We start from the raw sequence: 10,342 nt of genomic DNA, 5'->3' as shown, positions 1-10,342 counted from the left end.
AATTGTTTCCTAAATGATAAGAGACATTCTGTCAGTCTGAGATTGGGAGGTAGTTCATTCCATTTGGTTGCAGCTAGATGAGAGAAAGCCCGCTCTCCCATCCTGACAGTCTTCACGTGGGTAGTGTTTGCTCTTCCTGAAGTTCTGGATCGAAGGTTCCTCGATGGTCTATGGAATTTGACTTTATTGTGTAGAATGGTAGGGCCTGTATTGTAAAGTACCTTGTGTGTGATACACAGTAATTTGAAGTTGGCTCTTACGTTTACATGTTTTTTTCCTTCTTTGTGGGTGCTCAAGGTACACTCGTAAGTTCGTTTTATCCTCTCCTCACTCTAGGTATACACTATCAAGTTCCCCTTCTTTCCTTAGTTAGCCTCCTGCTTTGCTGACAGCTCTGTTTTAACTTACCTGACCTTGCTTACCTAGCTTTCTCCTTTTGGGTTCCTCACCTTGTGTCCCTACATAACCAACCCCTTTGTTCATGGCAATAAGGAATAGTCCCCTATGCCGACCTTTGATTCTTTTTTTTTCATGTGTTTCTTTATGGGACCCCCTTGAATACATCATTGGGGTGTCTTTAGAGAGTTTTGCAATGTACCTTGCTGTTTCTACTGTGTTTGTTCTCCCTTTCTCCCCCTTCCACTCCTGTAAACCCCTGCTTCGCTTTTTCTTTATCACATTTATGCAAGGTATGTATTGCCTGTATATCATGGTCTTCCCTCCTTTTTTTTAATCAACAAAGGGTATCTGGAGGTGTATACCTGTTAGGAATCATACGCCAGGTTTGGCAGCTCAGCATTGCTCTCAGCGCTGCGTGGTTAGCGCGTTACGCTTTTAAGTGCCCGTTTTATATTTCTGTTCGTTTTTTGTTTATTTGCCCTTGTTTTTATCTGGGAGCTGTCCCCTTACCTGCACAATAATAGTTCATACACCGCTGCTTTAGCGGGTCCGGTTCTGGGGTTGTTGGGGTTCTGCCTCGCTTGTGATTTGTTATTTGGGCGCCATTTTGGGAGGGGCATTGACGCTTTTGCAGCGCCATATTGAGCGTCCTGGTGAGGCGGTTTGCACCTCACCTGGAGGCCCTATTTAAGGCGGTCCTTTCTGCTACTTCGCCCTGTTAGGAATCATACGCCAGGTTTGGCAGCTCAGCATTGCTCTTAGCGCTGCGTGGTTAGCGCGTTACGCTTTTAAGTGCCCGTTTTATATTTCTGTTCGTTTTTTGTTTATTTGCCCTTGTTTTTATCTGGGAGCCGTCCCCTTACCTGCACAATAATAGTTCATACACCGCTGCTTTAGCGGGTCCGGTTCTGGGGTTCTTGGGGTTCTGCCTCACTTGTGATTTGTTATTTGGGCGCCATTTTGGGAGGGGCATTGACGCTTTTGCAGCGCCATATTGAGCGTCTTGGTGGGGCGGTTTGCACCTCACCTGGAGGCCCTATTTAAACCAGTCCTCCTAGCGCAGCAGGTTTGCCTTCGCTTTGCCTGAGTCTTGCCAGAGTCCTGCCCGTCTGCGCCCGTCAGCGTCCCGGAGGTGGCGGAGTGGCGGCTGGGCTCGGCTCTGCAGGGCTCTCTGTTGCTGATGGAAGGATGGTGTTTTATTCGTCGCTGGAACTTCGCTCCTTGCAAAAGGTATCCTGTGTCTGTCGGACTGTTTTTCCTGGTCGCTATAGGGGTAAGAGGCAATGTCCTGGTTGTGGATGGACACCCGGTTATACCCCTGCTGCTTCATTGCAGAGGGGAGAGGCTAGTGTGAAACATCTCTGCCTGCTCCTAAATACCAGATCAGTGTGCAGACATGCCCTGGAGATCTTTGACCTCCTTGCTACGGAAAAACCATTATGTCTGATGCTGACAGAAACATGGTTGGGGGAATTGTCCAATCCCGATATCATGACGGCTATTCCACCGGAATATAATATCTTTCGGCAAGATAGATTGAAGGGGAGGGGAGGAGGGGTGGCTCTTGTGGTGAATAAGCTTGCTGCTTGTTCTATCATCCCTATGGATACGATCACAGGTTCTGAGTCCCTGGCCTTCTCCATTACTCTGGCTCCCCATCAAGCTCTTAAAGGGCTGCTGGTCTATAGACCTCCTGGACCGGCGGGATCCTTTTTTGATGAACTTCAGGCAGCTATTGCAGGGTTAGCTTTGAGGGCTGAGCACTGTGTGTTGGCGGGAGATTTCAACTTCCACATGGACGAGGGTGAGGATCCAGATATGAACAAGTTACTCGATATTACGGCTCACCTGGGTCTTGTGCCTTTTCTTTCTGGCCCCACACACGACAAGGGTCATACTCTGGATCAGGTTTTTTCCACGGCCCCTCTAGAGGACATAGAGCTTGTTCCGGTGCTCTGGTCTGACCACAGGCTGGCCAGGTTCTATGTGCCAGGCAGGGAGAAACTGTCTAGCAATGCGTCTAGACAGCATGGACCTGTTTCTAGGGCACTCCATCGTGTGACTCCTGAGATGCTAGCTCAGGCTTCTCTTGACCATCCGTGTCCCCTCTCAGGTGACCTTGAGCAGGATGTGGACTCTTTGCAGCTGTGGGTGACGGATAGGCTGAATGATCTAGCCCCTGTGTTGGCTTCCCGGGGGACATCAAAGCGGGTTTCTGCTCCTTGGTTTACGGAAGTGCTGTCTGCCTCTCGTCGCGAGTGCAAGGTGGCGGAGAGGGCCTGGCGCTCTCAGTATGACCCGATGGCCAGACTTGCATACAGGACCGCAATCAAAGCTTATCATCGTGATATCCTTCGCGAGAAAAAGGATTACCTGGCTAGGAGGATAGAGGCAGCAACCAATTCATGCAAGGAGATCTTTACTGTTGTGAGGGAGTTCACGGCCCCTAGATCTAATCTCTCTTAAACCGCTCCTTCTGAGTCGTGGACCTGTGATCTTGCTAAGTTTTTTACGGACAAGATTACATTGATCCAGGACTCCTTCCCTGGCAGGTCGGTTGAAGGGCCTCCCAGCAGTGGGGTTGGGTCAGTTCCATTACCTACACTGGATTCTGCTTTGGCTTTTTTTCCGCCTATCTCTCCTTCGGCGTCACTGGCACTTCTGGCCAACCTGAAATGGGGGTCGCCGTTAGACCCCTGCCCGGCCAAATTTCTGGCGAAGATGGCGGATGTGGTAAACCCTTTGGTTAATCCACTCTTGAACCTCTCTTTGAGGGAGGGGATGGTCCCGCAGGCTTGGAAGCGGGCAATGGTGATCCCCCTCCATAAAAAGCCTGGCCTAGACCCAGAGGTGCTGGCCAACTATAGGCCTATCTCGCTCCTTCCAGCGCTGGCTAAAATTACAGAGAAGCACGTGCAGAAAAGGAGGCTTAGAAGAAAGAGCCTGGAGCTCACTCACTCTTCTGGCAGAGGTAATGGCAACCAGGAAAGCAGTCTTGAGAGTCAGAAGACAAAGAGGAAAGTTATGAAGTGGCTCAAAGGGAGCACACATCAGATAGGTTAACACAAGACAGACTTCAGTGCAAGTTGGATCGCCCGCATCTCCAGAAGGTTGATATGGAGCTGGGACTCCGCCGGAGACCAGAGGCCTCTGATCTCCGCCTCTCTCATGTGGCCCCCCCATCCCAGGAGGGACGCATCCGTCACCACTGTGTGCTCCGGTTGGGGTAGGGAGAGGGATCTGCCACTGACCCAATCGCGGTCCGTGAGCCACCACTGCAACTGTCTTGCACTGCCTTCAGAGATCAGGACGTGGTCGGACAGGTTGCCCTGATGTTGTGCCCACTGGAACTTTAGGTCCCACTGCAGAGCCCGCATCCACCACCTGGCGTGATGTACCAGCAGGATGCAGGTGGCCATTAGATCCAGCATCCATAGGGCCATCCTGACCGAAACTCTGGATAAAGGCTGAAAGATCAGAATCAGAGCCTGAATATTCCGAACCCGCTGCTCGGGAGGATAAACCCGAAACTACGCCGAGTCCAGAACCGCTCCGAGGAAGAGGAGCTTCTAGGAAAGACTCAGATGTGACTACAGCACGTTGATGGAGAACCCCAGCGAATGCAAGAGGTCGGCCGTAGTCTGGAGGTGGAGACCACTGTTTGGGGCGAGCCCGCCTTAGTCAACCAGTTGTCGAGATAGGGGAAGACTGGAATCCCTAATCTGTGCAGATCAGCTCCGACCACCGCAATCACTTTTGTGAACACCCGAGGGGCACTGGTGAGGCCGGAGGGGAGCACAGTAAACTGAAAGTACTCGTGGCCTACCGTGAACTGTAGGTAACGCCGGTGGGCCGGCAGGATGGGAATGTGGAAATAAGCGGCCTGCAAGTCCAAGGCTACCCTCCAGTGTCCAGGGTATAGGGCAGCCAAAATCTGAGCTAATGTCAGCATCTTGAACTTCTCCTTCCGGAGGAAGACGTTGACGCTCCTGAGGTTCAAGATGGGGCGTAGTCCCCCTTTGCCCTTCTTGGGAACCAGAAAGTAGTGGGAGTAACAACCCCCTCCTACTTCTGGGCCAGGAAAGCGCTCAATGGCCCCCTTGGCCAAAAGGGCTGTAAATTCCTCCAGCAGAAGTTGCAAGTGATCCCCCGACATGTGGGGGCATTGCTGGAGGGGTTGTCTCAAAGGGGAGGGAGTAGCCCCTTCGGACGATTTGCAGCACCCACCTGTCCGAAGTGATGGTACGCCAGTGGAGCAGGTGATGGCGAACACTGCCTCCCACTGGCGTGGGCATGGAATGTGCCTGAAAGCTCAGACTAGGAAGGCTTTGAGGCAGATGCTGCGGGAGTGGATGTGGACTGACCGGCTCTCTGTCCCCAGCGTTGAGGCTGGTTCTGCGGCCTGTGGCTGGACGAACGTGCGGGGTGCCCCTTCATTGGCCACGAAAGGGGCGAAAAGCAGAAGTTTGCTGGCACTCGGCCGACAGGCCCAAGGACTGGGCCATAGCTTTGGAGTTCTTAAAGCGCTCCAGCGCGCTATCTGCCATGTTGCCAAAGAGGCGACGGCCATCAAAAGGCATGTCCATGAGAGTGCTCTGGACATCCCCTTTTTAAAAGTTCGTGGACCTCAGCCAGGCATGACCACGAATCGCCACCGTTGTTGCAATCGCTCTGCCCAGTGAGTCCGTGGTGTCAAGTCCACATCGAATGGAATACTGTGCTCCCGCCTCTCAGCAAGAGCCTGGGCGAGCCGTGCTCTGGCCTCCTCCGGACACTGGGGCAGCACGTCCGCCACCATATCCCACAGAGAGTGGGTGTAGCGGTCCAAAAGGCATGCAGTATTAATGGAAGGCAACCCTAGACTGAGGGAGGAAAACAGTTTCTTGCCAAACTATACAATCCTTTTGGATTCCCGGTCCGGAGGTGCGATCTGGAAGGCGGTTTGGGACATGGAGGCCTGGATAACCAGACTCTCAGGGGTTGGGTGGGTGGACAGAACGTAGGGGGTTGCCCGGAGCTGGGAAGTGGCGCCGGGCCACATTCCGATCCACAGGAGGGACTGTGGTGGGCTTGGACCAAGTGCCCATCAGAACGTCAGGGAGGGCCTCATTAAACTAAGCAGAGGCTACGAAGAGCTTACTGGCGGTTGAAGCACCTCGGTGAGGAGGTTAGTCCTCACGGCCGCTGCAGGGAGCTCAAGGCCCAAGGCCTTGGCCGCCTTGCGCAGCACCACAGCATAAGTCGCTCCCTCCTCCATAGCCACGGAAGGAAGAGAGAGAAAACCAGTGTCCGGCAAATTGTGTAGACCACTGGCCTCCCCTAGCTCATCTGCCCAGTCCTGACTTAACTGGCACTGCTGTGCCAGAGAGTCCCCAGACCACTCTCAGTCCTCCCCTTCATCCGTGTCCTGATAAACAGGCAGAAATGACGGAGCCGGGGCGTAGGTGAACAACTCACCAGTCGGCGTCAGAGACTGAAACCGGGGCCAACGCGCTGGCTCTGAGGGGGTCGGCGCCGACGGAGGAGTCGTGAGGTCAACCAGCGTCGACCGGGATCCAGGCCTGGCTCCCACGGGGTCCTGCGACACCGGGACCGAAGTCGCCGGGGACGAAGCTGCCAGCAACACAAGGCTAGGTCCCCCAGTCGGACCCGCGGGGCCGGAAGGCGCACTGGCGGGTCTCGGCGGAAAGAGAGTCCTCATGGCCACGAAGAAGTCTCAAATCTGCTCCGCAGTCGCATTGAGCCCAGGGACCGGAGGGTGTGGAGCTGGATGCGACCACAAGGGCGGCGCCACCTGATCCCTCGGCCGAGTCGCGTGACCGGCGAGGGAAGGTCGAAGAACAAAGTCTCTTCGACTTCTGTTTTCCAAGCCTCGACTTACCAGAGTGTGAGGACTTGGATCCCGACGATCAGTGATGTGTGGCTCCGCGACTGGTCCCTCGACCTCCTCCTCGAGCGACGCAGAGCCAACTGCCAGAGCTCGAGTAGCTTACGGGAACGCTCCCGCCTAGCCTTCGACGTCAAGGCCCGGCAGTTGGGGCACAACTTGTCATCGTGGTCGGCCCCCAAACAGTAGAGACACCGGCGGTGGGGGTCGGTAACTGACATCAGTCGGTGACAGGTGTCACACGGCTTGAACCCGGGCATCCCTACCGACACCAGGAGTCGAGTCGACTTAAAAAAGTTAGACAAAAATGTCCAAAAAGTTAGTCAAAAAATGACTAAGGGTACTCTCTTCCGGGATCTGCACTTGCTGGTGCGTAAAAAAAGAACTGATGTCAGCGCGCGAGGGCGGTGTCTAAGTACTCCAGCGACGTATCCGGCGATCACTATGCTGACGACAGACGCGGAGCCGCAGACGACTCCTACCGAGGCGCAGGGGTACTGCTGACGAAAACTTTCCGAATCCAATCTGACGCCTGGGGATATTCTAAGGTAAGGAATCTAACACTAATGTGCTTCTTTCAGATATCCTTTTCAATCCAACTAACATCCTTTTTGGGTTCTGGAGTAGCATGTTACTCACGAAAAGCACTTCAACGCCTCGTCAGGGGTATTAAGCGCAATATAAGTACAATTACAATACTTCTATGGTTTGCACAGCTGATTCACCTAGTTGGGGCTTCCCCTGTGCCTTTTCTACCCTCCCCATGTGCATTTGTAGCTTTTGTCCTTGGCGCGTCTTAGATCTTGTCGGGCCATACTTCCTTCACTGATTTCAGCTCATAAAAGCGTATTTTCCAACCCACTGATATGTATGCAGAGGAGGGAAGGAGAGGATACTGTAGAACTTTCCTTGGCTCTGTTCCCCTTATCCAATATGTGCCACCTGCGCAATACGGTAATCACTTGTGTGATCACCAAGATGATTTGCACTTAGCTCGCCCTCCTGACTCGCCGCCACCACCTTTTTACTCAGGCAGGTATTCCTGTACATCTGCTGTCTTCCCGGTATTTCTCTATATTTTGCTTTTCATTGGTCTGCTCCAAGTGTGTACATTACTTTGACATGGGCTACTCTTCATAGATCACATGCAACTCTGCTGTACACCAAACCAAACCTGGCTCCCAGAGTCTAGTTGGCACAGTAGTTGATCGCAAACTCCGGGGTAGTTGTGAGGGCTGCTAAGTCAGCCGACCGCACCCATGTTATAACTTGCCTTGCACTGGATTGTGTCTCCCCTTCCCCCGCGTAAGCCTCACTCCACCTTACAAATGCTGCTGGCAACATACCAGTGGGTGGCCTTGGGGGAGAGGGGTATTGGGAAAATCTAGATCTTGGAGCGTTACTAGGGTTCGAAATACTCCAGGTACGCTTCTCTGTACCTCAATGAAGTTCTGCATCTCAGCCTTCAGCCCTGCGGTGGGGCTGGGGCAAGCACGGCAGTTTCAGCGTTGTAATGTCAGGGGGCAGGCATATTGGAGGAGGCGCGACTTAGACCAAAGCAGTGATACTCAAAGTACGGTCAAAGGGCCACTTGCGACCCTCTTGACCTTTGCATGGAGCCCCCCTGGAGAACAGCAGCCCAAGCTGCTGTTTAGTTTCTGAACACTAATATTCAGATTTTTTTTTTTTTAACAGAGGCAAGCATTTATCAACCTGCAAGCAAATGCTTGCCCGTTTATTTAACATTTTTGTAGACCTCCTTATACAATCCTTGACCCGCCCAGACCCCCCCCCCTGCCACCCTACTGGCATCAATGCGGCCCTCAGTCACACAACAGACCATACTTTGAGGCCCCAGGGCAAATGTTTGTGAGTATCCACGGACCAAAGTAATTTTGGGCTGTGTTCTGAATCAGAAAGCACAATATGTTCTTTGTCTGCTATCAGGACTGGCGTCATCACAGGCAGAACCAGTGTGGGTTGCAGCATTGTAGTCAGAGTCGGACGTGGGCTGTGGAGTACGATCAGACCCCACTGAAGGGCCAAGATGTTCAGGCGGCTGTTGAGACAGAACAGCAGTTGGTAATCCGACTGGAGGACTCTTTGCATCCATGAGGCTCAAAGGCGCAACAGAGGGAGCTGCAAGGGTACTGAAGACATGCAACATGTAATCCTTTACAGCATCCACTAGTTTTGGAGGCCCTAAATGACCCAGCAACCCAGTAATCAAACAGCATTTACAATCGCTAAAACAATGGAGGAAAACATATGCTTGTCAAACCGCTCAATCCTCTTGGAATCCCATATGGAAGTGTGAATGGGAATGAGTTGGGATTTGCTTTATTGTGTGAGGCCTGTACAACTAGGCTCTCTGGTGTAGGATGTTTGGTTAAAAAAAAATCAGTGTGGTCAGGAGGTTGTCTGTGATGCCAGGCTTCCAGCCTATTCATGGGCGAGCCGGAAAAAGGCTTTAGTTAAGTGCCCATCAAGGTATCAATGAGGACCTCATTAAAAGGAAGCCAGGGCTCTGAAGTAGGTGGCCCACTCTGTAAAATATGTCAAGATGTGAGTTTTCAACTGAAGGCAGCTTCAAATACAGAACCTCAGCTGCCCACCGGACCACCACAATAAATGAGACACTTTCTTCTGTTCGTGGCCCATGTCCTGAGTTGAGAACTACCACGCATCCTGCAAGTCCATGTGGAATCATCTGTGTTGGAGGGAAGGGGAGGGGCGGGGGAGGGAATCCCTATCACCACCAACATTATCAAGATCCTGGGATGGACCTTGTTCTGGCACAGAGTGAGAGCCAAAAACAGGATGGAACCTCTGCTGGAATGCATGATGTGGCAGAGGAACAGCGTCAGAATCAGGATGCATGACAACTGGTTACACTTTTGGGATTTCATAGCGCGACACAGGTCAAGCTGAAGTCAGTATGTTATCCAATGTTGGTTTCAGTGCTTGGATCCTCTTCTGGTGCTGGTGGCATCAATATCTGCAACCATGTGAAAGAGAACTGAGCTGGTCCAGGAACATGAGTGGAAGTTTGTACTATTGTTAGTAGGGGTCCACAATATCGTTCCAGTATTGTGGATGCTAGGGCATTCCCATATCTTGTGTATGTATGTCCCATGCTATGCCCCACAGTGAAGGCAGTTCGGTGACTCAGCTTTACCAAAGCTATGCAGATGGGCCCCTATCGTAGTAGGCCCTAAGAAGGAGTTTAAATTGGATCAGCCGAAGTAGAGCTTTAATCGAGATTTGCCTAGGGTGCATTAGGGCAGCATCCCAGACCAGGTCATCAAACTCTCCCACTTCGCCTTCCCACTGTTGGCTTAGTTTAATCAGAGATTTCGAGGTGTCATTAGTAATCGTGTTATAGGTCCATGAAACCACCTTGTGTACTCCGGTATATTTTCAACGTCGAATTTCTCTGCCACCCAAGCATGGCATAACTGTAGGTATTTGAAAGGAATCAGGGCACCCTTTTCTATGTTTCCCAGTTTCAAGATTCCCAGGGCGTCCCAGGCCTTGAAGCCTGACAGTTTCCTGAATTCTTTCAGGTGTGTTCCCTCCCGAGGGGGTGGGGTGGCCGGGCCAGGGGGTCTAACATGTAATCAGTGTGTTCCATCTCTCTACATCTTTAAACACTTCTATTACTACTTGAGTTGCTGATAGCAGCTTCTTACACCCCCCACCTCACCAGAGAGATAGTGTATTTAAGTATGGGTTTCAAATTTAGTCTGTTTAAGGGCTTATGTTGGGTGGTCTCCCAGCATGTGTCCCCATTCATAGATTACTATTAAGTGGGCCGCCCAGTAATATGCCCTTCTGTCAGGTAGTGCTATTCCCCCATTATATTGGTTCCTTTGTAGGGTGGGCTAAGTTTCTAAAGGACATCCTGACCTCTCCTTCAATTTTAGCATAAATTTTGTCTGGGATTTTATGGTACGTATTTGGCAGCTCGTAGAGGAGTTTCAGCAGTATTATCATGGCTGCCTTAACCAAGATGACCAGTGGCAGTAGCCTCTGATTCTCTACATTGTCATGGAA

This window comes from Lissotriton vulgaris, chromosome 1_1, assembly GCF_964263255.1.
Source record: "Lissotriton vulgaris chromosome 1_1, aLisVul1.2, whole genome shotgun sequence".
NCBI classification, from domain to species: domain Eukaryota; kingdom Metazoa; phylum Chordata; class Amphibia; order Caudata; family Salamandridae; genus Lissotriton; species Lissotriton vulgaris.
The sequence above is the reverse complement of the archived record's forward strand: the minus strand, read 5'-3'. Positions refer to the sequence as shown.